Consider the following 25,590-nt stretch of genomic DNA (forward strand, 5'->3'; position numbering starts at 1 on the left):
GGCCTAATACAAATTCCTGGATATCGTAGGAGACATTGGACTTCACTAATGAAGGAGAAAACATAAAAATGTAGCAGATGAAGCCGGCAAAATGAATACAGATGTCAAGAGATGAGACTGACAGGAAGTGCAAAGTGGCTGAGCAGGAATGGGTATAGGAAAAATGTAAGCCTACAGAAGCATATATAATTATGGAAAAGATAATACTGGTCCACAGCAAAAGTTAGAGAGACCTTTGGAGAAAAGGTATAAATATCAAGATTTCACATGGAGAAAATGAAGACAGTGTTGTAGAAAACGAAGAGGAAGCAGATAAAGATAAGATGGGTGATACTGTCACGTAGAAGAAGGTGTAATTAGATGAATGACGAACACTAAATTCACTTAATGAAGGTTTATTCAGCAGTTGCACATACTAGAGCGCGGAGGGCATACGGTATATATACAGTTACAGAACATTCCAGTACAATGATTCTTGACATTTTTGGTTACTTCTAGAATGTACTCGAACCGAATATAGAAAATAAAATTTTACAGTTCAGGTGAATTTCGAACTCACGACCCTCCATGCATCAGTCTAATATCATTACCACTCCAACACGGTGACTGTGCTGCTCAGATTCTTCTTCCACATTGTCCCTCCTTAAGAGAACAGCGTCTCGATGTTACGTCCTAGTCCGGGAACGAGTCATCAGTCCTGCATACTCAGATTCCCGATGACTGGCGGTGGTCTTAGAATTTCCTTTGCCGCTACGCTCTTCGTCACCTTTCCGCTTGTTGCCTGTTGCTGGAGCTTCGAATTTACCATGGGTTGCAGAATCCTTATACGGCTTCATTCGAAGGACGTGGACCGTATCTCTGATCTTTCGTCGTCTTATGTCGGGGTCGAAATGTTCAACTTCATAAGTAACATCAGATAACTGTCTTACAACCTTATAAGGTCCAAAGTTCCAAAGGAGCTTCTCAGAGAGACCAACCTTCCGAACAGGAGGGAAGATCCAGACGGGGTCACCGGGCTGGTAGACAACAGGGCGGCGGCTCGCGTCATACCTTCGGCAATCATTTTCTTGAGCCTGCAGCGTGCAGAGTCGAGCTAACTGCCGAGCTTCCCCAGCTCTGGATAACACCTGGCCGATGTAGTCGTCGTCCACGTCATCAGGATGTAACGGAAACAACGCCCATCGTCGTAGTCGCCTCACGCCCATGCACCAGGAAAAATGGCTTAAATCCTGTGGTGTCTTGTTTGGAGGTGTTGTAGGCAAACGTCACGCAAGGTAGCACCTCATCCCAGTTGCTCTGCTCAACACTGACGAACATTGATAGCACGTCGGCCAAGGTCTTATTAAGGCGTTCAGTAAGCCCGTTAGTTTGTGGATGGTAGGCAGTCGTCATGAGATGAGTAATGTTGCCCCGACGGTTTATCTGTGTCACAAGATTCGACTGACAAATTTCCCTCGATCCGTAATTAACGACCCTGGGGCACCGTGTTTTAATACGTCTTCCACGATGAATTTGGCTACCTCGAATGCTTCGGCTGTTTTCACGGCTTACGTAATGGCATAGCGTGTCAGATAAACAGTGGAAACAATAATCCATCTATTGCCAATAGCAGACGTTGGAAATCGTCCGAGGAGGTCAATCCCAACACGATGGAAAGGGGTTTCGGCTGGTGAAATTGGTATGAGTCGGCCAGATGATTTCTGAGGAACTGACTTTCTCCTCAAGCATTCTCGATAGTGTGACACATAGTGACGGACACTCCTAAGTAAACCTGGCCAGAAAAATCTCTTGCGAATCCTATCGTACGTCTTAATAAATCCTAAATGTCCGGCCTTAGGTGCGTCACGGAATTTTTGTAGAACATCTAAGCGCATGTGTTTAGGAGTCACTAGTACCCACCTCTTTCCAAACGGATCAAAGAGTTTCTTGCAAAGTAATCCATTAACTACCATAAATGGTCCTTTCACATCCTCTGACCAATTTCAGGCAAGCATAATTTGAGATATCTCTGCTCATCAGAGAGATTCTGGTGTGCAGCGAGACAGTCACTATCTTCATCAAAGTCTTGATGGTCTTGCACAGGGTTTCTTGAGAGACAGTCGGCATCTTGGTGTTTTCTCCCACTTTTGTACACTATTGTAATGTTATACTCTTGAAGACGTAGTGCCCACCTGGCGAGTCGTTCTGTTGGATCCTTAAGAGCTGTCAACCAACAAAGTGAGTGATGGTCTGTAACAGCTGTGAATGACCTTCCATAGAGATACTGTCGAAATTTGCACATGGACCAGATCACAGCAAGACATTCTCTTTTTGTAGCTGAGTAGTTTCCATCCGAAATTTGCACCAGAACAACACCGACCCCATACCCACTGGCATCTATGTGTAGTTCTGGAGGTGCTCTCTCATCATACAGACCAAGTGCAGAGTCAGTCGTCAGAGATTTTCGCAGCACGTCAAAAGAATCTTGTTGAGTACCACCGCAGATAAATTTAGCATCCACTTATAACAACTCTTGGAGTAGCCTGGCTTTGATACAAAAGTCTTTGATAAAACGACGGTAATAAGAACATAATCCGAGGAAGTTTCTCACATCTCTAATGCTTTTAGGAATAGGAAATTCCATTATAGATCTCACCTTTTCTGGGCTCGCCGCACACCTTCGTTTGACACAGGGTGTCCAAGTATTTTGATTTCTTTTGCTCCAAAGAAAAACTTTCTTGGGTTAAGTTTCCGCCTTGTTGCAGGCTCTTTAAGAACGGCCCTCAGTCTTTTTATGTGTTCACCAAATGTCTCTGAGAACACTATAATGTCATCTAAATAACAAAGACACATCGTCTACTTCAGGTGACTTAGAAGATGATCCATCATCCGTTCAAAAGTTGCTGGTGAATTACACGAACCAAATGGCATTACCTTAAACTCATACAGGCCCTCAGGGGTGATGCATGATGTTTTCTCACGATCAGCCTCATCTACTTCGTTTTGCCAGTATCCCGAGCACATGTCCATGGTTGAGAACAACTTAGCCCCCTTCAGAAAATCTAGTGTATCGTCAGTTCGTGGAAGAGGGTGAACGTCCTTTTTAGTTATCTTATTAAGCTTCCTGTAATCAACACAAAAGCGCCAACTGCCATCCTTCAGAAATGAGAACCACTGGTGACGACCGTGGGCTCTGCGAAGGCTGAATGATGTCATTCTTCACAATTTTCTCTACCTCGTCGCGTATTATTCGACGTTCCGTTGCTGACACACGGTATGCTCTCAGGCTTATTGGTTGATGGTCTCCAGTGCTAATCCGGTGCTGCACCGTCGATTTGTCTAATTTGCTCATTAGCTGTGGATTGAAGCATTCAGAGAACTCTTGATGAATGGCAAGTAGCTTCTTCTGTTGTTCCTTAGTAAGATCTGGTCATAGTCGAGCTTGAAGATCTAGTCTCGTAGTGGTAGCCCTAATTTCGCCCACAAACTCAGCATGGGAGGTTTCTACGAAGCTCAGCTGTCGTGCAGTTAACTGCTTAGCGTTTGCAATACACATCCGTCTTGGAAGGATCTCAGGTTCCTGGCGACAGTTAACTATCCACAATTCACCGAATCCGTTCTTAAACGAGACGACAGAGGCTGGGATCACCAAGTTATATTTCAGTGGTATGCTTCTCTTACATTCCACTACAAGATCCATGGGTTGATGCATGGCATGCCACATGACAGTTACCCTCCTAGCGCTGACTGCAGGAATGATCACTTCATCCAGCACACATAGTCTCCACACACTCGGAAGCGCATCCTCCAGTCCACGGTGTCTCATCTCGTCTAGTATGATCTTCTAGCAACCACAATCTATAATTGCCTGAGAACCTTTCAAAATGTCCAATTCGAGAATGACGTCATGACTACACTCTTGTAAGACGATGAATTCAAAGGGCTGTGTATGGACACTTATACCCACACGAATGACAAATCTTCCTATATGTTTTACATATTTCCCATTAGCCAGCTTCAACAGAGATGTTTCGCTGTCGACGAATACGGTTTTCTGCAAGTGGCTACGTTACGTCTCCGAAATGACTGAATATGATGTTCCAGAATCCACAAGAGCTTGGGCTGGTTGGCCATCCATGAGGATATCGACGTAGTTTCCTATCATTTTTGTAGTGATCGATGGCGGAGGATTTTTCTCTTCGGCGGCCTCACCTCCAAGGGAGGTCGCACCCTTTAGTATTCCAGGTCGCGGCGGATAGGTGATCGGCTGGAGCTTCTAAACGGCGATGGAGACCTTGATCGGCGTGTTGGGGAAAGTCCTCTCCAGCGGCTAGCTTGCGGCGATGGTGACCTACGTTGTCCTGAACCCACATCTTCCTGTTCATCTTCGTCGTCCCGGAGTTGGTGTCGGCTAAGATCGGTCTGCTGCCTTCTGGTGCGGGCGTCATCAAATATCCGCCGCCTTTCTCGATTACAGCGCACCACATGTACCGGTCGCCAGCAGTGAAAACATAGTGGTTGTTTATCCTGGGTCCTCCAGACGTCAGTCTTCTTTGGTGCCCAAACAGGTTCCTCATGCAGCCGGGGTCTCGACATTTTCGCTGCTTTAAAGAGAAATGAAGGACGAGAGATTGGGTTCAATGTCGGTTGAACTTCTCCCATATGACCTCTTGAAGCGTCTCGGTTTTTTGCTCGCCTTGCAATCCAAGTGCCTTCCTAACTTCCTCTCTTACTGTCAGACGAAGAACACTTGTTAAATCTGTTTCTTCCTCCATCACACACATCGATACGACGTTGAGAAGCCGTTCAAACTTCTTGCGTGTAATTCTTTTTTGATGCATTGTCTCGATATACTAGCACCACTTTATGAAGTCGTCTGCTGTCGAAACCTACTTCAGGAGTAGGGCTTGATACACGTCCTCAGCAACGCCCTTCATGAGATGTGCAACCTTATCTTCCTCCTTCATTCTAGGATCCACTATTTTACACAGCTCAAAAACGTCTTGAATGTAGGATGCTGTTGTTTCTCCTTGACGCTGTGCCCTGCACTTTAATTTATCTTCAGCCTTGCACTTCTGTCGTTGTGTGTCACGGAAATACTTGCGCAGTTCCGCCTGGAATACTTCCCAGAATGTGAACTTCTCCTCGTTGTTCTCATACCATTGCTTGGCAGTGCCCTCCAAGTAGAAAAATACGTTAGCCAGACACACGGTGTCATCCCATTTGATAAATTTGGCTATATGCTCATACACCTTCAGCTACTTGTTTGGATCTTGGCCATCGTCACCAGAGAACCCGGAGGGATGTCTCATGTTCAAATGTGTGTGAAATCTTATGGGACTTAGCTGCTAAGGTCATCAGTCCCTAAGCTTACAAACTACTTAACCTAAATTATTCTAAGGACAAACACACACACCCATGTCCGAAGGAGGACTCGAACCTCCGCCGGGACCGACCGCATAGTCCATGACTGCAGCGCCTAAGACCGCTCGGCTAATCCCGCGCGGCGAATGTCTCGTGTGGTGGCACACAGCTGCTGTCATCGTAACGTCCTCTTATTCTTCTGTCTACGATAGATTGCGATCTGCTGAATATGTGTCGAACTTGGGTTTGTCGCCACGTAAACGGCGTCTCTGTCGTGGACTGATGGGAGACACTGTGTCGTCGATAATGTGCGCTGTCACCAGTTTCAATACCCAGCGTCTCCACCAGAATAATCTCACGTAGAAGAAGGTGTAATTAGATGAATGACGAACACTAACTTCACTTAACGAAGGTTTATTCACCACTTGCCTCCGGCCAGAACACATACGGTATGTATACACTTACAGAATATTCCACTACAACGATTCTTGAAATTTGTGAATAGTTCTAGATTGTACTCGAACCGAATATAGAAAATAAAATTTTACAGTTTACGTGAACTTTGAACTGACGATCCTCCAAGCAATATTCTAGCTCGTAACCACTACAGCAGGGTGACTGCGCTGCGTAGTGTATTCAGCGACGATGTGATACTGCAGGAAGATTTCGACAGAAAACTGATAGACCATAGCAAGGATCCTCGGTTATCGATATTCTCTAATAACTGCTGATATCCTTGGGAGAGCAAGCCATGACAAAACTATTCCCCCTGGTGGGCAAGATATGTGACACAGAAGATATACCCTGAAATAAAAGCAGACTGTAACAATTCAAATTTTAATGAAAGCAGGTATTGACAGGTATGAGTTTTACCGAACTATCATTGTAGTACGTCATGGTTGCAAAGTAATAACACGAATTATTTGCAAAAGAATGAGAGAACTGGTAGAAGGCGACCTCGGGGAAGAACATTTCGGATTCTGGAGAAATGTTGGGATACGCGAAGCAATACGGGCTCTACGACTTCTCTTAGAATACAGGTTAAGGAACGACAAAACTACATTAAAACTTTTCTCATACTTAGTGAAAGATTTTGACCTCGTTGAATGGAATACACCCTTTGAAATTCTTAAGGTAGTATACAACTTGTACAGAAACCAGATGGCCGTTATAGGAGTCGAAGGCCATGAAGGGAAGCTGGGAGTGAGACAGTTTTGTAGCCTATCCCCGATGTCATTGAGTCTTTACACTGAGGAAGCAGAGAAGTAAAGCAAGGAGAAATTTGAAGTAGGAATTAAAATTCAGGGTGAAGAAATAAAAAAAATGAGATTTGCAGGTGACACTATAAGTCTGTCAGAGACGGCAAAGGGCTTTGAAGATCGCTTGAGCGGATTGGACAGTATACTGAAATCAGGATATATGATAAACATCAACAAGAGGTAAACAAGGGTAATGGAATGTAATCGAATTAATTCATGTGACACCGAGTGTGAGAGAATTAGACAAAGAGATGACAGGTTAAAAGAAGTAGATGGTTTTTGCTACTTGGGCAGTAAAACAACTGATGATGACCGAATTAGAGAGGATATACAATGAAGATTGGCAGTTGCAAAAAATGCGTTTCTGAAGAAAATAAATTTGCCTACAATGTTATCTTGTAGAGAAGCGAGATGTGGACAATAAGCAGCTCAGAAATAGAGTCTAGGAGCTTTAAATATAAACCGTCTTCGACTTCATCTAGCTGACTGTTAGAGCAACCGTATAAAAACCATTTTTAATAAAACAGTCTTGGTTGAGAAATATCGTGATCGAGAATGCCGACGTGACACAAAGTATCTAATGAACAATGACGAAATGTTGAAATCTGTAAAGTTGTCGCAAAATAAAAGTGTGGTCAAGACATGAGAAAAGTTACTAACAATGCATCCAAAATGGTCGCGTGTCTCACAGCATTTTCATGCAAATTGGAGCTTTAATGACGCGTTTCGCCTTTGTAGGCCATCGTCAGAGTATCTAAAAGGAGAATAAATGGAAAAAAGTACTTAAGGTATGGTCCTATCCTACACGACTGTTATAAAGAATCTTAGGAAATTTTTACGGGCAATGGATGGGGAGACAGCCGCAGACCGATTATGCTATGAACTAGGTAAACGTCAAGACTGAACCAACTTGGGCATGTGCCTAGACAGTGGACATGAACTGACAAGCAAACCTTGAAAACAAAAGTATAAATGGAGTTGTATCAAGTCATATAAGGTGCTACAATACGAGACAGTACCTGCGATGCAGTCATGACAGCAAGTGTAGTGTTCTAGCGTTAAGCCCGAACTTACACACATCTTAATTCACTATACGTAGTTCAATCAAAGCCGCCTGTCACAGTGGAAGACGTCGAGCATCCAGTTGAGCATGAGAGTGAGAACCGAATACAGTTAAATAGCGGAAACACATCAAGATTGTACTCATAAACAGTTTTCACAACATAACTGACATTTATAACAAATATTGCAGTATGTTAAGCTGCAGAAGCGCTATGACTAAAAAACAACAATGAAATAATGTGTGCGACCGAATACAAACTAAAAATTAAAAAGATCTAAAAGAAACATTTGTGCAATGCACTCATAACCGCTAGCATAGCACCACGCGATAGCAAACGATACGGGCCACAAAAAGGAGAAAGTGGAGTAAAGCACGAGAGTATTACAGCATAAACATTAATTACAACGATGTTAACACAGTCTGACATTTAAAATATAAAAAGTAAAAGCGTAACAAATTTTAGAAATTTTAAAAAATGACGTAATTACAACATACGATAAAAGCATCCATAAACAACTGACATCATTTAGAAAAAAGGGGTACCCAGCGGCAGTGCTAGTCAAATACACAAAAACAACTGTTCATGATTAAAATAGATAAGCAAAGGGAGCTTCAGCATAAAAAGCGGCAGGAAATGCCTAATCTAAAAATATATAGAATAATGCACAGAAATAACTATTTAAATGTAGAACAACCAAAGCCAAAATATCGGCTAAGTAAATATTTTAAAAACTGATATCTTGGGGTAGAAGTAAATTCATCTTCAGAAAAAAAACAGAGTACATTGAACCACCGGATGTAGGACATTCATATTCCCAGGCCATGTAATTAGTATGTTCAGCAGAAATAATTAGCAGCTGAAGCATGTCGGCCCACGGTTCAAGGTCAACATCCATATCGAGGCGCAACACCACCTACCGGTATAAATGTACCTCCGGCTCTCGTTGTCCTATAAACCGAAGCTAATAGATCAATGTGACGCAAACAGACATGCAGGATGTCCCGCAGATGTATGCGCGAACCATACAGTCAAACAGGGGGTTTGAAAGAGGGCGCGTTGTTGGCATGAGAGAATGTAAAGCATCCATCTGGGAAATTGCTGCTTTTGTGAGACGAAATGTTTCGGCAGTGCAACGCGTGTGAGTAGAATGGTTCACGGAAGGCCTTAGAATCCGACGAGATGGATCAGGTCGCACCACACACAGCACAACCCGAGAAGATCGACACCTCATCCGAGTGGCATTGCAGGAGAGATCTGCATCCTCCTGGGCTCTGGCGCAAAAATGGAACAGTGTAACACATCGCACACCATCAGGGATGACAGTCTGTTGCCGTTTTGCATTACGTGCACGTCGTCCACTTGTTTGCCTGCCTTCGACGAATGTGCAGAGACATGCTAGACGGCTATGGTGTATGGAACGACGTCACTGGGAACAGGGATGGCGTCAGATGGTGTTATCTGACGAATACAGGTTCCGTTTGTTTGAAAATGATGGCTGTATTCTGGTTCGACACAGTCAGGGCGAGTGGAATCACAATGACTGCATTCGCACAAGACATACAGTGCCAACTCAAGGCCTAATGGTTCGGGGTGCTACTGAATACAACCCAGACTCACAGCTGGTTCGTGTCCAGGGCTCTGTGACCAGTGTGGCTTGCGTGAAGCCGGCCACTGTGGCCCGTGCGGTTCTAGGCGCTTCAGTCTGGAACCGCGCGACCGCTACGGTCGCAGGCTCAAATCCTGCCTCGGGCATGGATGTGTGTGATGTCCTTAGGTTAGTTAGGTTTAAGTTGTTCTAAGTCTAGGGGTAGCGTCTATGATTCATAATCAAAAATGTCTTCGGTCCCGGGTTCGATTCTCGCCACTGCCTAAATTTTGATAAATAATCAGCATTGGCGGCCGAAGACTTCCGGCATAAGAAGTCAGCCTCATTCTGGCAATGGCCTTGTCAAAGAGAGCGGAGGAGCGGATAGAGGTTCAGGGCACTCTCTTGTCGTAGGGATGGGAAATTGCCCCTAAAGGCGGAAGAATCAGCAATGATCAACGACATGAGGATGTAGAAGGCAATGGAAACCACTACATTAAAGACACGTAACGTGTATCCACAGGACATGTGGTCTGTAATTGAAGAAGTGTCATGATGATCTCTCTATTGGCAAAAGATTCCGGAATAGTACCCCATTCGGATCTCCGGGAGGGGACTGCCAAGGGGGAGGTTACCATGAGAAAAAGATTGAATAATCAACGAAAGGATAACGTTCTACGAGTCGGGGCGTGGAATGTCAGAAGCTTGAACGTGGTAGGGAAACTAGAAAATCTGAAAATGGAAATTCAAAGGCTCAATCTAGATGTAGTAGGGGTCAGTGAAGTGAAGTGGAAGGAAGACAAGGATTTCTGGTCAGATGAGTATCGGGTAATATCAACAGCAGCAGAAAATGTTATAACAGGTGTAGGATTCGTTATGAATAGGAAGGTAGGGGAGAGGGTGTGTTTCTGTGAACAGTTCAGTGACCGGGTTGTTCTAATAAGAATCGACAGCAGACCAACACCGACAACGATAGTTCAGGTATACATGCCGGCGTCGCAAGCTGAAGATGAACAGATAGAGAAAGTGTATGAGGATATTGAAAGGGTAATGCAGTATGTAAAGGGGGACGAAAATCTAATAGTCATGGGTGACTGGAATGCAGTTGTAGAGGAAGGAGTAGAAGAAAAGGTTACAGGAGAATATGGGCTTGGGGCAAGGAATGAAAGAGGAGAAAGACTAATTGAGTTCTGTAACAAGTTTCAGCTAGTAATAGCGAATACCCTGTTCAAGAATCACAAGAGGAGGAGGTATACTTGGAAAAGGCCTGGAGATACGGGAAGATTTCAATTAGATTAAATCATGGTCAGACAAAGATTCCGAAATCAGATACTGGATTGTAAGCCGTACCCAGGAGCAGATATAGACTCAGATCACAATATAGTAGTGATGAAGAGTAGGCTGAAGTTCAAGACATTAGTCAGGAAGAATCAATATGCGAAGAAGTGGGATACGGAAGTACTAAGGAATAACGAGATACGTTTGAAGTTCTCTAAAGCTACAGATACAGCAATAAGGAATAGCGCAGTAGGCAGTACAGTTGAAGAGGAATGGACAGCTCTTAAAAGGGCCATCACAGAAATTGGGAAGGAAAACATAGGTACAAAGAAGATAGCTGCGAAGAAACCATGGGTAACAGAAGAAATACTTCAGTTGATTGATGAAAGGAGGAAGTACAAACATGTTCCGGGAAAATCAGGAATACAGAAATACAAGTCGCTGAGGAATGAAATAAATAGGAAGTGCAGATAAGCTAAGGCGAAATGACTGCAGGAAAAATGTGAAGACATCGAAAAAGATATGATTGTCGGAAGGACAGACTCAGCATACAGGAAAGTCAAAACAACCTTTGGTGACATTAAAAGTAACGGTGGTAACATTAAGAGTGCAACGGGAATTCCACTGTTAAATGCAGAGGAGAGAGCAGATAGGTGGAAAGAATACATTGAAAGCCTCTATGAGGGTGAAGATTTGTCTGATGTGATAGAAGGAGAAACAGGAGTCCATTTAGAAGAGATAGGGGATCCAGTATTAGGATCGGAATTTAAAAGAGCTTTGGAGGACTTACGGTCAAATAAGGCAGAAGGGATAGATAACATTCCATCAGAATTTCTAAAATCATTGGGGGAAGTGGCAACAAAACGACTATTCACGTTGGTGTGTAGAATATATGAGTCTGGCGACATACCATCTGACTTTCGGAAAAGCATCATCCACACAATTTCGAAGACGGCAAGAGCTGACAAGTGCGAGAATTATCGCAAAATCAGCTTAACAGCTCATGCATCGAAGCTGCTTACAAGAATAATATACAGAAGAATGGAAAAGAAAAGTGAGAATGCGCTAGGTGACGATCAGTTTGGCTTTAGGAAAAGTAAAGGGACGAGAGGGGCAATTCTGACATTACGGCTAATAATTGAAGCAAGGCTAAAGAAAAATCAAGACACTTTCATAGGATTTGTCGACCTGGAAAAAGCGTTCGACAATATAAAATGGTGCAAGCTGTTCGAGATTCTGAAAAAAGTAGTGGTAAGCTATAGGGAGAGACGGGTCATATACAATATGTACAACAACCAAGAGGGAATAATAAGAGTGGACGATCAAGAACGAAGTGCTCGTATTAAGAAGGGTGTAAGACAAGGCTGTAGCCTTTCGCCCCTACTCTTCAATTTGTACATCGAGGAAGCAATGATGGAAATAAAAGAAAGGTTCAGGAGTGGAATTAAAATACAAGGTGAAATGATATCAGTGATACGATTCGCTGATGACATTGTTATCCTGAGTGAAAGTTAAGAAGAATTAAATGATCTGCTGAACGGAATGAACAGTCTAATGAGTTCACAGTATGGTTTGAGAGTAAATCGGAGAAAGAGGAAGGTAATGAGAAGTAGTAGAAATGAGAACAGCGAGAAACTTAACATCAGGATTGATGGTCACGAAGTCAATGAAGTTAAGGAATTCTGCTACCTAGGCAGTAAAATAACCAATGACGGACTGAGCAAGGATGACATCAAAAGCAGACTCGTTATGGTAAAAAAGGCATTTCTGGCCAAGAGAAGTCTACTAATATCAAATACCGGCCTTAATTTGAGGAAGAAATTTCTGAGGATGTACGTCTGGAGTACAGCATTGTATGGTAGTGAAACATGGACTGTGGTAAAACCGGAACAGAAGAGAATCGAAGCATTTGAGATGTGGTCCTATAGACGAATGTTGAAAATTAGGTGGACTGATAAGGTAAGGAATGAGGAGGATCTACGCAGAATCGTAGAGGAAAGGAATATGTGGAAAACACTGATAAGGAGAAGGGACAGGATGATAGGACATCTGCTAAGACATGAGGGAATGACTTCCATGGTACTAGAGGGAGCTGTAGAGGGCAAAAACTAGAGGAAGACAGAGATTGGAAAACGTCAGGCAAATAATTGAGGACGTAGGTTGCAAGTGCTACTCTGAGATGAAAAGGTTAGCACAGGAAAGGAATTCGTGGCGGGCCGCATCACACCAGTCAGTAGACTGATGACAAAAAAAAAAAAAGTCTAGGGGACTGATGACCTCAGATGTTAAGTCCCATAAGTCCCATAGTGATTAGAAACATTTGAACTTACGTTAATGAAATCCGGCTACCTGTAGCTATAGCCTTTCTGCACAACACGCCAGACGCCATTTTTCAGCAAGACAATGCACGACCACATGTTGCTGCACGAACATGTGCCTTCTTGGTTCACATGATGTCGGCCTTTTGCCCTGGCCCGCCAGATTATCAGTCTTATCGTGAATCAAAAATATGTGGGGTATGGTGAAACGGCGGGTGCAGTGCTGTGACCCAATGCCAACCACCACGGATGAACTCTGGAACCAGGTGAAGCAGCTTGGATGACTATACCATAGGACGCCACTGTCGCCTTATGCGCGTAGATGCCATCACGCGTGGAACAAATTATCACGGCCGATGGCAGACCCCGTACCTGCTACGCAAAAGGACACATGCTTACTGATGTGGTGACAGAAATGCTGATCATGTTTGCAGAATATACTAATGTACACATCTTGTGAATATGAACGTCCTATCTCTAGTCATTCAAGGTGTTCTGTTTCTTCACTACATGGGTGTAGTTCTTATTTTTATTATTTAGCTGATCGTTAAGCAGATGATCACTAACCACACGAACGTGCTTGAGAATTTCCATTTATTCCAGAAGGTCTAATTCCTTGCCTTTTTGAGCATAATCTAAAATCTGGAGGGATCCAGCGTGGGTGGTTGGTGCCCTATTACCTTCAATTGCTCAGAAAAGGCTGAATGCAGCTTTATGTGGCATTTTTTGGTTAACAGGTGTTCGTTGGATCTAGTCTTAAACATCCTGTGCGTCTGGCCTATGTAACACTTTTGGCAAACCTTACACTCCAGTTTATGAATTTCAGAGGTACATTTATATCTTTAAGAAGCCGTTCATGATAAATGTAACTGTGCTGAGCCCTGTTTCTGGTTAACAGAGCTATTTAGATCTCAAAATTTTTAATAAATTTGACCAACTAGTGTGAGAATTTTCCTAAGAACTGAAGTGTAATATACTTTTTATTTGGGGATATGACTCTTGTTCGCCAGTTGCTATTGGCTCCGAGATTTCCTTATGATAGAGCTTATTCGTGATCTGTGGAAAATGTCCGTTACTGGTAGCGATAAATCTTCATTTCTGTGTTAACAAATAGAATATCACAAAGACGGTCGATCATAGATATAAAGAAGTTTATGTTCTGTTGATATAGGTGACGTGAATATGCGTAAATGACTCAATCATTAGTTGTGGGATTTTGGAAAACGTCGAATCGGATTATGTTGCTCTAAAGCTGTAACTCCAAATCAAACTAGCTGAGAAGTCCTACCTGACTCGTGACTTTCTTGCGTGAAAGACATTTTGGAAAGCGAAGAGTTAATCTCAGTGGTTAGCTTTGGAAGTCTGTAACGGATCCGTTGAAAACTATAAAGATCTGTTCAACGTATCACCGATCAAAAAGTAACGACGTATGACCAATAAAAAGGTCTTTTTTTCGCATTAATCAGAATTCCCTTGACGTACATTCTTCCAAACAATTAACAAAGATGTCTGTGAGGCGTACAACTAAGCAATTTCCCATAGAGAAACCTTCATTTTACCTATAAAACTGATTATTATTAAAAGTGAAATAATTATATAAGGTGAGCAGTTTAGATAAGGTGATAAGTTTTACAATTTTGTCTGTCATCAGAAGACCATGCCTATGGATAATTTCTTCAGTGAAGACAATAGTCAAAGGTAATCAGATTTGAGTATAAATGTTTTTAATTTTGAATGACAACAAACAGCAATTGGTTGGGATAGTTATATTAGTCGAAGAAGCTCATTTCTATATGAAATGGGCAAGGTTTACTCATATACAAATGATTTGCGTAAAGCAATGACAGAAATTTAGAAGACTTCTAATAATTTCCGGGTATGCAGCCGGATCCCGCCGAAATTCTGCCACGATATTTATTAGAAGGCGAAATACGCCGGGAAAATTTCAGAAGTCACATTTAGAAGACTGTTTGACTGGGTGCCCAATACAATTAACAGTTGGACGGACTGAAAGTTCTTTTTTGTGGGTCTTTATTTGTCTACGTGAAGCTGGTGCTTTTGGATTCATTACCTTAATTTCTGTAAAACATCAGGGCTGATAACACTAACACAGGTTTCCTGACAGTCTTCAGTTTCCTTTCCATAATCGAGTGTAGGATCAACTTCAATTCGTTGAATACTACTTTCTCTTTTTGTAGATGTCCTATAAAAGCGAAACACGCCATTAAACCAATATTTTCGTAGTGAAGACTGCTTTATTCAAAATAAGCTTTTAAATATGGTGCTACTGGTTAATACTTAAGATTAGATGGGTAGAGAGCGCAACTGGTGCGACAGCGCCGAACAGAATTGTAGATCAAGAAAAATTGCGGCATAACTTGACAAACAGAAGGTACAGATTGACTGAACACGTTCAGAGACCTCAAGGAATCGTGAATTTTAGTTGGAGGGAATTGTGTGTGTATTGGTGTCTACGGGGAGGGGGGGGGGGGGTCGCAAAAATTGCCGATGCACTCCGAGAAACAATTACAGTAAGCAGGTTCAAATGGATGTTGATAGCAGCAGTTACCACAAGACGATGGAGCCTTCACAGAATAGAATAGTGTAGAAAGCTGCATCAGAGCAGCCATTGGAGTGAAGATCACAACAACAACAACTGCATATGTATTAATGATTGTAATGATGAGGCAAATACTTAGACAAGTTTAGTTTGAAAATTTTTGGTTGTGATAGCGTAGAAGTCTTTTTAAATCCTAATATCAGCTAAATTAAATGCGTCTTGTACATTTACTTCAAAAAGTAAATATTTATTTTGTTCCAAATTTCGAACTGCACCTCCTCTCACCACATTCTGTACCACTAAGTCGGTCTGGGCGTGCTTCCATGCTACTGTGTAAAAGCTTGTTAAAAGTATCTGATAATTTAAAATTATGGAATTGGCTAGTAAATTGGTTCAGAATCACGTGAATGAAGTTAATCTTGAGTATGAATACATCTGTTGTAATTTCAAGACAGGTGCCTGAAATTTTAATAGTGTAAGCGTTTTGGCATAAAAACATTGTAGATGTTTCTGTAGAATTACGTTAAATATTTTGAAAGTAATTAGGGGTTTTACAGAAATGTTACACCTGTTTTTTTAAAGGTTTGTGAATTTTGTCCTCGAATGAAGTAAAATGTAACCGATTACCTAATAATTAGACATGAGCGAGGATCTGTATATCAGAGGACGTTACTCTGGTTATAAATGATAAAGATGTACGAAATGATAAGCGAATTAATGCATTATTAAGTAGTAGAACGACTAAAGGAAGCGCTGTTCGGAGGACAAAAAACACGCGAAGTTTTACTTAAAAAATCGTACAAGCAAAATTTGTGCAACTAGAGAAACGAAATTTCAATTGCGTATTCGTTAGACGTTTTGCTATTGTAGAAAAAAGTGGGAATTAGATATAATGGAAACGGGAGAGCTACCAGAAATTTAATCCTGCAAAATGGTGTTTTGAAGTACGTAGTTAGGTAGGCTGGCGGGCAAGATGAGAGTGATTGAACCTTCTCATGCTGCGATATTAGAAGAATCGATCTGTTTTACTTGGTAAAAATTTTGCAAAGTCAAGCTTCCATAAACATTTCTTAGTTATAAACAACCGGTTTCTACAGACTTTGTTGTCATCTTCAGGGCATCAAGAATTTATGTTATAAAATGTGTTCATTTGGAGTAGGACCTTACACCAAGTTGTCAACTAGATAAAATGGGGCATACAATATAAAATTTTGTCATAAATAAAACATTTCAAAACAAGAAGCACCTTGTGAACATGACCATAATGCTTTTATGGATTAACGACCATTTGTGAGGGCTACATATATGGACATTTTTATTCATGACACATCTTTATATTGCATGCTATATTTTATCTACATGACAATTTTGCTTGAGGTCCAACTCAAAATGAACACATTTTATAACATAAATTTTTGAAGATATAAAAATGAAAGCGAAATCTGTCGAAACTAGTTCTTTGTAAATAAAGAAATATTTCTTCGATATTGGCCTTAGGAAGAGTGGTCTGTTTGCCGTCCACACCAGGGCTTGCAAGCCACCACGTAAGAGCATACAGGGACAGTGTGTTGTCAGGGAGTGAATGTCAGTCTGTTAGCCTCTCGCAATGTATTTACTTCTGACAGTAGCTGCAGCCCTGAGCGATAGCTTGGATTTGCTATATTTGGAAGAGGAGACTCTCACTAGAGTCACACGGTATGAAACAGAAGTTTCGTGTGTGCATTACACAATTATTTGTCTCATCCGTTCTAGTGTAGCGATTTTTTGTGTGCGTCCGTATTCAGTATCATTGTTGTGATCTGCTCGATAATCTTTCCATGTTTAGGCGATTTAAACTGTCTTGGATTTGTCCGGCTTATGTCTGACCGAGGCGTAATTTGTTGACTCGTAAATAGAATTTTTATTCTGAACTGTGGTAGGAGCTGAGGAGAGGAAACAATTTGCTGAAATATCAGTATTTTGTGCATATGAATAAGGAAGATTTGGTTGTATTGGTTCATCCTTGAAGCCTTGGATAAATGATTTCAGTAGTTACCACCCCACGATTTCACAGTATCAAAGTATCAACAGCTATCTCACAAGGGGATCACACAGCGATCGGACTTTTATAATTGATTATATTTATGGTACGTGAAGAACAGAACTGAAATCCACGTCTGCCGAAGCAGTTCGATGTAAGTATAAAAAATTGTGGAGAAAACACACTTTATAGTTTTCCAGCGTCATTTAGTATGCTAAGCTAAGCAATGTAGCTCTGTGGTACAGTGGTCGCTCTCTGCAGGGGGGGGGGGGGGGAGGGGTCTGGGTTCGAATCATTTGGAAATCAAATTTTTAAACAATGGCGTATGTTTTATGAGCATTTACGTAAAGCGTAAAATGCAAAGAAAAGCAGAAAGAATATAATTTCAGATGCTTGATTAACATCTTTTTTTTCAGAATTAGTAATCAAGAATTTTTGTACGTAAAGTAAACTGGATTTTTGTGTGCAATACATGATTAAAAAGATGACGACGTGTATTTGTCATAAAAATGGCTGCCAGGAGTGTTAATTGCTATATATTTGATGAATTTTATATTGTGCATTATCTAGCGATTCGAAATGAATGGAAAAAAAAATCGGAGAAAATACTGACGAAAAGAGACTGGATGTAGCTATTGCCGGCCTCGTACGCTTTATGCATTCTACACCTCACGGAAAGTTTCGTAGAGGAAATGTGATGCCACCAAGAACTGGACCCGCGTATGCGACGCAGCGAACGAGCAGTCACAGAGCCACCTTCCTTACCGAAAAATATGAACCGTATTTCAGCGTATTAAACGAGGTCGGAAAATTCAATGTCGTTTTCCTCGGATTTTTTTTTCCAATTGCATGGAACAGCTTTGGTAGGTATATATTCGAGTGTTGAACTTAACGTACCATGGATACAAAAAATTTCGAAATTCCGTATCTCGTGTGGTCCTCTTGTTAGCAGTTCACAGGCACCTGTTGCGTGTGCGGGTAATAAACTCTAGAACAATATCAGAGCAGAATCGGAAACATACGGAAGTCGAACAACACGCTCCACCACAGTGTCCTGGCGTAACGCTGCTTCAGTGTGCTGCTTGCATTTGTCCGTAGTGGAGGCATGTTGTACGAACACCAAGACAACATACAGTGTTGTGGTCATCTTGTGGGGTTCAGTACCATGCAGTCTCTTTGTACAATCTTATGTTAGCCGCTAGTCTAAACTCACGTTTGTGTTCTAGCAGCTTTCCTCGTAAGAACCAAACTGTGTCAGTGTGAAAAGTCATTTCTCGGAAATCTATAGCTCTGTTGTGTCTCAAGAAATCACTTGTTCATACTGTATTTTTCGACCCCGATTAGGCATTTTCGCAATTTTTAAGTTTCAAAATTAATTTAATTGTCAATCATTGCCTGAAATTTTCGTACCACTAAAGTTTCCAGGTAGTTCGGTCTGGGCCATCAATTCTCAATCTCCCTCACTTATTGATGTGACTCTCTTCAATCCATCCTCTGAGTTTCTTTCTTACATTTATTTCTGGGTGTTTCCTTTTTCTCGAAAACTAGTTCTGATCCATTTTTTAAATCTTTGAGTCAATAAGTAATATTTGTCAACGAATAGGAAAAATAATCCGAGATCGATCCTACACCAGATAAAGCCAGTCCTTTTTTTACAGCAACTCGGTCGCTTTTTATTTATTTCACAGTAACATAATTTCTAATTTTGAATGATTTTCCTGAGTGTTAACATCAATCGCAGCCGCCAGCTCTGTGAATTACTTAAGATTCTTGTCTTCCATTGCAAGCCACCGCAAAAATGTTCATCATCTGGCTCTCTATCCTTAAAATTTCACGATTATATACGAATAAGATATAACTGTAACACATGTCAGTTTTTGGTTGATTATGACGGCGTAACTATTTATAAGTATAGTGGTTGCAATTAAAAATGGCTTGGAAAATGTAATTCTTTCGGACCATAATGCTGAAATCAGAGAATATGTACAATACACTGAAAGATCAGTTGATGTTCATAGCGGACCAAGACCTCGTGATGCCATGAGGGGACTCAAGATAGCTAAACAATATCATTTCATAAAGCAGCGACAGACGTTCTCAGCGAATAATTCGATGTGTTATACGAAGAATTCGAGCTGGTCAATCACTTGTAAAGACGCAGTTGCAGAACGGTGCAGTTGATAGCCTCACTAGTTTGAGGCTAGACTTGGTTATATTAAATACAAGTGTGTGCTAGAAAGATGGCGCTTTTTTTTACGATTGAGTTTTGTAAACAGTAACTACAGTTAGTGTAGCTAAGATCTAAGTCACATATATTCTGTGGAAATAAAATGATAGTAATGCATGATGCTTAGTTTCCTGCAGCTGCCTACCTAATCCTTTCATTTCTTATTAATCTAGAAATGCTGGCCTCAAGACGAAAATTATAATAATAATTTTAAACCTAGGTGGAACTCAAAAAACCATTTATATGCAAAACAGCTCCCGAGTTTCGGGATAAAAAAATCGATGATCTCTTGATAAATGGTGCCCAGGGTAGGGCTAGTACAAAACTATACACTACAGCTTTAAATACACGAAATAATACCACCTTTGGTTGATTATGAAAAGCAAACTGCTAGGTACAGGAGAAGTAACGATGACAGTTACCCAACATTAGCGGTAGCAACAGAATTTATTGGATACAGGAACCTACTGGATAGCTGCACATTATACGAATAAATGCAGACAATCTGTAAATCATCTGCATTATATTTACAAATGGTGTTCCTAAAAAAGGAATCTATACTACTATATCAAGACAAGAATTTGCGTAACGTTGTTACCAAAAATCTAGAAAAGTACTTGACGATTTACTTAAAATTTTTACACAATAATCTAATAAATATTCCACACTGTGAGAAACAAAATAATGTGTTGTGCTCAATGTGAAAACGTGCGGTTTTATTTTAACTCTCGCAATCAGGTTCTGCTGCGTTAGCAAGCATTTAAACTACACACATAAAAAAAAGTTTTGCATCACTTCGGTTCCGAGAGTTCCAGAACCTGTACAGAAAATTGGAATAGAGATCAACATAAACATCATTTCCGCCCTTTTTAGTGCTCATGACAACCACAAAAAATGGTTCAAATGGTTCTATGCACTATGGGTCTTAACAATTGTGGTCATTAGTCCCCTAGACTTAGAACTACTTCAACCTAACTAACATAAGAAGATCACACATCCATGGCAGAGGCAGGATTCGAGCCTGCGACCGTATCAGTAGCGCGATTTCGGAATAAAGCGCCTAGAACCGCTTGGCCACGGCGGCCGGCATGAAAACCACACATTGCATGTTGTACCACCCCACAGCAAGACCTTCAGAAGTGGTAGTACAGATTGCTGTACACACCGCTACCTCTAATACTCAGTAGCACGTCCTTTTGCATTGATGCATGCCTGTATTCGTTGTTGCATACTATGCACAAGTTCATCCGGGAACAGTTGGTACAGATTCTCACACTCCTCAACGGCGATACGGCGTAGATACCTCAGAATGGTTGGTTGGTCACGTCGTCCATAAACAGCCCTTTTAAATCCATACCAGGCATGGTCGCTAGGGTTCATGCCTGGAGAACGTGCTGGCCACTCCAGTCGTTATCCTGAAGGAAGTCATTCAGAAGATGTGCACGATGGGGGCACGAATTGTCGTCCATGAAGACGAATGCCTCGCCAATATGCTGCCGATGTGGTTGCACTATCGGTCGGAGAACGGCATTCATGTATCGTACGGCCATTACGGCGCCTTCCATAACCACCAGCGGCGTACGTCGGCCCCACATAAAGCCACCCGAAAACAGCAGGGAACCTCCATCTTGCTACACTCGATGGACTGTGTGAATAAGGCGATCAGCGTGACCGAGTTGCCTCCAAACACGTCCACGACGATTGTATGGTTGAAGGCATATGCCACACTCGTCGGTGAAGAGAACGTGATGCCATTCCTGAGCGGTCCATTCGACATGTTGTTGGGCCCATCTGTACCACGCTGCATGGTGTCGTGGTTGCAAAGATGGACCTCGCCATGGACGTCGGAAGTGAAGGTGCGAATCATGCAGTCTATTGCACACAGTCCGAGTTGTAACACGACGTCATATGGCTGCACGAAGAGCATTATTCATTATGTTGGCGTTGCTGTCAGAGTTCCTCCGAGCCACAATTCATACGTAGCGATCATCCACTGCAATAGTAGCCCTTGGGCGGCCTGAGCGAGGCATGTTCCTGCCTCTGTATCTCATCCATGTGTGAACAACATCGGTTTGGTTAACTCCATGACGCCTGGGTGCTTCCCTTGTTGAGAGCCCTTCCTGGCACAAAGCAACAATCAGGACGCGATCGAACCGCGGTATTGACCGTCTAGGTATGGTTGAACTAGACACAACACGAACAATGTACCTACTTCCTGGTGGAATGACTGGAAGTGATCGGCAGTCGGACCCCCTCCGTGTAATAGGCGCTGCTCATGCAGAGTTGTTTACATCTTTGGGCGGGTTTAGTGACATCTCTGGAGAGTCAAAGGGACTGTGTTTGTGATACAATACCAACACTCAACGTCTTTCTTCAGCAGTTCTGGGAACCGGGTTGATGAAAAACTACTTTTATTAATGTGTGTATTAATGGAATAAATACTCTTTGACAAAACTATTTGCACTTGGACTCTTGAACTTGATCATATTTGTGAAACTGCTTTTATTGTTTGATATGTCCGCCTGCTTAGCTGAATGGTGACGTGCTAGCGTACCGTGCAGTGGGCCCAGACTAGATTCCCGGACGGGTTGGAAATTTTCTCAGCTCGTGGACTGGGTGTTGTGTTGCCCTCGTCATTGTTACATCCTCATCACCGTCAGTCAAGTCGCCCAATGTGACGTCGACTGAAATAACAGTTGCCCTCGGCGGCTCAACGTCCCCGGATGGTGCGTCCCGGCCAACAATGCCACACGATCATTTCATCTTGTTTGATATGTTCTACACCGTACGATTAAACATAATGAATACAATGCTTATACAATTCTCAACGTGTTTAATCCACACCAATCCATACTTCCATACTAATAAACACATCAAAAAAGTATTGCATCACCTCGGTTCCGAGAGTTCCGGGACCTGTAAACATAAGCGTAAGTGAGATTAACATAAACATCATTTCCGCCCTTTTTATTGCTCATGAAAACCATACATTGCATGTTGTACCACCATACAGCGAGGCCTTCAGAGGTGATGGTCCAGATTGCTGTACATTCCGGTACCTCTAATACCCAGTGCACTGATTTATGCATGTATTCGTCGTGGCATATTATCCACAAGTCCAGCAAGGCACTGTTCGTCCAGATTGTCCCACTCCTCAACCGCGTTTCGTCGTAGATTCCTCAGTGCGGTTGGTGTTTCACGTCGTCCGTAAACGGCCCTTTTCAATCTATCCCAGGCATTGCCGATAGGGTTTATGTCTGGAGAACATGCTGGCCACTCTAGTCGAGCGATGCCGTTATCCCGAAGGAAGTAATCCACAGGATGTGCACGATGGGAGCGCGAATTGTCGTCCATGGAGACGAATGCCTCACCAATATGCTGCCGATATGGTTGCACTATTGGTCGGAATTTGGCATTCACATATCGTGCAGCCGCTATGGCGCCTTCCATGACCAACAGCGGCATACGTCGGCCCCTCATAATGCCACCTCAAAACTTTCACATTGCTGCACTCTCTGGACTGTGTGTCTAAGGTGTTCAGCCTGACCGGCTTGCCTCCAAACACGTCTCCGACGGTTGTCTGGTTGAAGGTATATCCGACACACATCGGTGAAGAGAACGTGATTCACATTCTGAGCGGTCCATTCGGCATGTTATTGGGCCCATCTGTAACACGCTGCATGGTGTCGCGGTTGCAAAGATGGACCTCGCTATGGACGTCGGGAGTGAGGTTCCGCATCATACGGCCTATTGCGCACAGTTTGAGTCGTAACACGACGTCCTGTGGCTGCACGAAAGGCGTAATCAACATGGTGGCGTTGCTGTCAGGTTTCCTCTGAGCCACAATAAGTAGGCAGTGGTCATCCATTGCCTTAGTAACCATTGGGCGTTCTGAGCCACGCATGTCATCGACGGTTGATGTCTCTTTGTATCTCCTCCATGTCCGAACATCACTTTCGTTCACTCCGAGACGCCTGGACACTTCCCTTGCTGAGAGCCCTTCCTGGCACAAAGGAACAATGTTAGCGCGATCGAACCACGGTATTGACCGTCTAGGCATGGCCAAACTACAGACACAAGAAATGTACCTCCTTCCTGGTGGAATGACTGGAACAGGTAGGGTGTCGGAGGCACTCCGTCTAATACACGCTGCACATGCTTGGTTGTTTACATCTTTGTGCGGGTTTATTCACATCCCTGAACAGTAAAAGTGACTTTGTCTGTGATACAATATCATCGTCAATCTTCAGGAGTTCTGAGAGCCGGGGTGAAGCAAAACTTTTTTTGAGTGTGTATTATTAATGTAAATGTAACTGTGTCTGTTAGGTTTGTTTATAAATATATCTTCTGCTACCAGCCACGAGTTTTCTTTATTTACTTTTCGCACGACGCATTTCGGGAAATGATTACCATTTTCCAGTGCGTTTTTTGTGTGTATTAAGCCATTTCTATTGATGTTGTCAATTTGTGAGTGTCTGCTTCATTTCGTTGACTTTTAAGTTTTCTAGTGTTCTATTTGTGGAGAGTCTCTCACACACTAAACATCACACAGAACTTGTTGTATACTTAAAACATCGAAAATATCTTATACAAACTGAACAGTTACAAAGATCTTCATACATGCAGTCCACAGAGATAACAGTATAGGTTATGATATGCTTTTGTACAGAGGTTATTTATCTCAACAATTTGGCACATAAATTACTTATATCGATTTAATAATTGTGCTTATTTCTACGTTTTACTATTTTTATTTGAGGAGACTGTTGAAGCATCTGAAGAAATTCACTGATTCACTTTCAGGTTTGTCGTTTAATATTTTATCTTCATATTTTCTGTAATCTGAATATATCTCCAGTTCTTCTAGCAAATACATCTTATGTCCTTCATTTGGTCCGTGGAGTACTTCGACATTTTGCTCTATTTTTCCAAATGGATGTCCTGTATTATGTATCTTTGTTGCTATTGCTGACCCAATGTGTTTGTTGTATGTGTGGGTTTTAATGTGCTCTGTGTATCTGTTGTTGAAATTTTGTCCTGTTTGTCCTACGTAGAACATGGAGCATTCCTGGCATGTTACCTTGCATATTCCAGAGTCTGAATATGGATCATCATTACACTTTATATTATGCATTAGTTTTTGTTGTAGTTTATTAGATGTAGAAAACTCAATTTTTAACTTGTTCTTTTTGAAAATATTTGCAATATTCTGTGATACATTGCCTGTGTATGGGATACTAGATATACATTTGTTAGCCGTCCGCGGGGCCGAGCGGTTCTAGGCGCTTCAGTCCGGAACCACGCAACTGCTACGGTCGCAGGTTGGAAGCCTTCCTCGGGCATGGATGTGTGTAATGTCCTTAGGTTTAATTAGTTCTAAGTCTATGGGACTGGTGACCTCAGATGTTAAGTCCCAAAGCGCTCAGAGCCATTTGAACCATTTTTATACGTTTGTTTTAATCTTTTTCTTCTGTGCTGCAGTTTGCATCTAGGTCTTTCTTCACTTTGTCTAGGATTGTGTAAACCATGGAAACATTGTAATCATTGGGAACTGCTATCTTTTTATTCTGTGTTTATTTCTTGTTGCATGTTTTCTTGGTTCAATGGTATTTTTGTTGCTCTATGTACCAATTAACTGTATGATGTCTGTTTATGTATATTTGTGTGACATTAGGTTTCAAGGATTGTGGTGTCAGTCGTTGTGTTTTCCTATAAGTTATGAATGAGCATATGTTGCTGCGTCTTGTAATGTTTAGTTTCGGAGACTCTGCACAAATGGACCATTAGATTAATTAAAAGTCAACGAAATGGAGCATATTCTCACGTATTAACAACATCAATAGAAATCGCTTAATACAGACAAAAAAACGCACTTCAAAATGAGAATCACTTCCTGAATCCCGTTGTGCAAAAAGCAAATAAAGAAAAATCGTGCC

The sequence above is a fragment of the Schistocerca piceifrons genome, chromosome X (genome assembly GCF_021461385.2).
Source record: "Schistocerca piceifrons isolate TAMUIC-IGC-003096 chromosome X, iqSchPice1.1, whole genome shotgun sequence".
Taxonomy (NCBI): Eukaryota; Metazoa; Arthropoda; class Insecta; order Orthoptera; family Acrididae; genus Schistocerca; species Schistocerca piceifrons.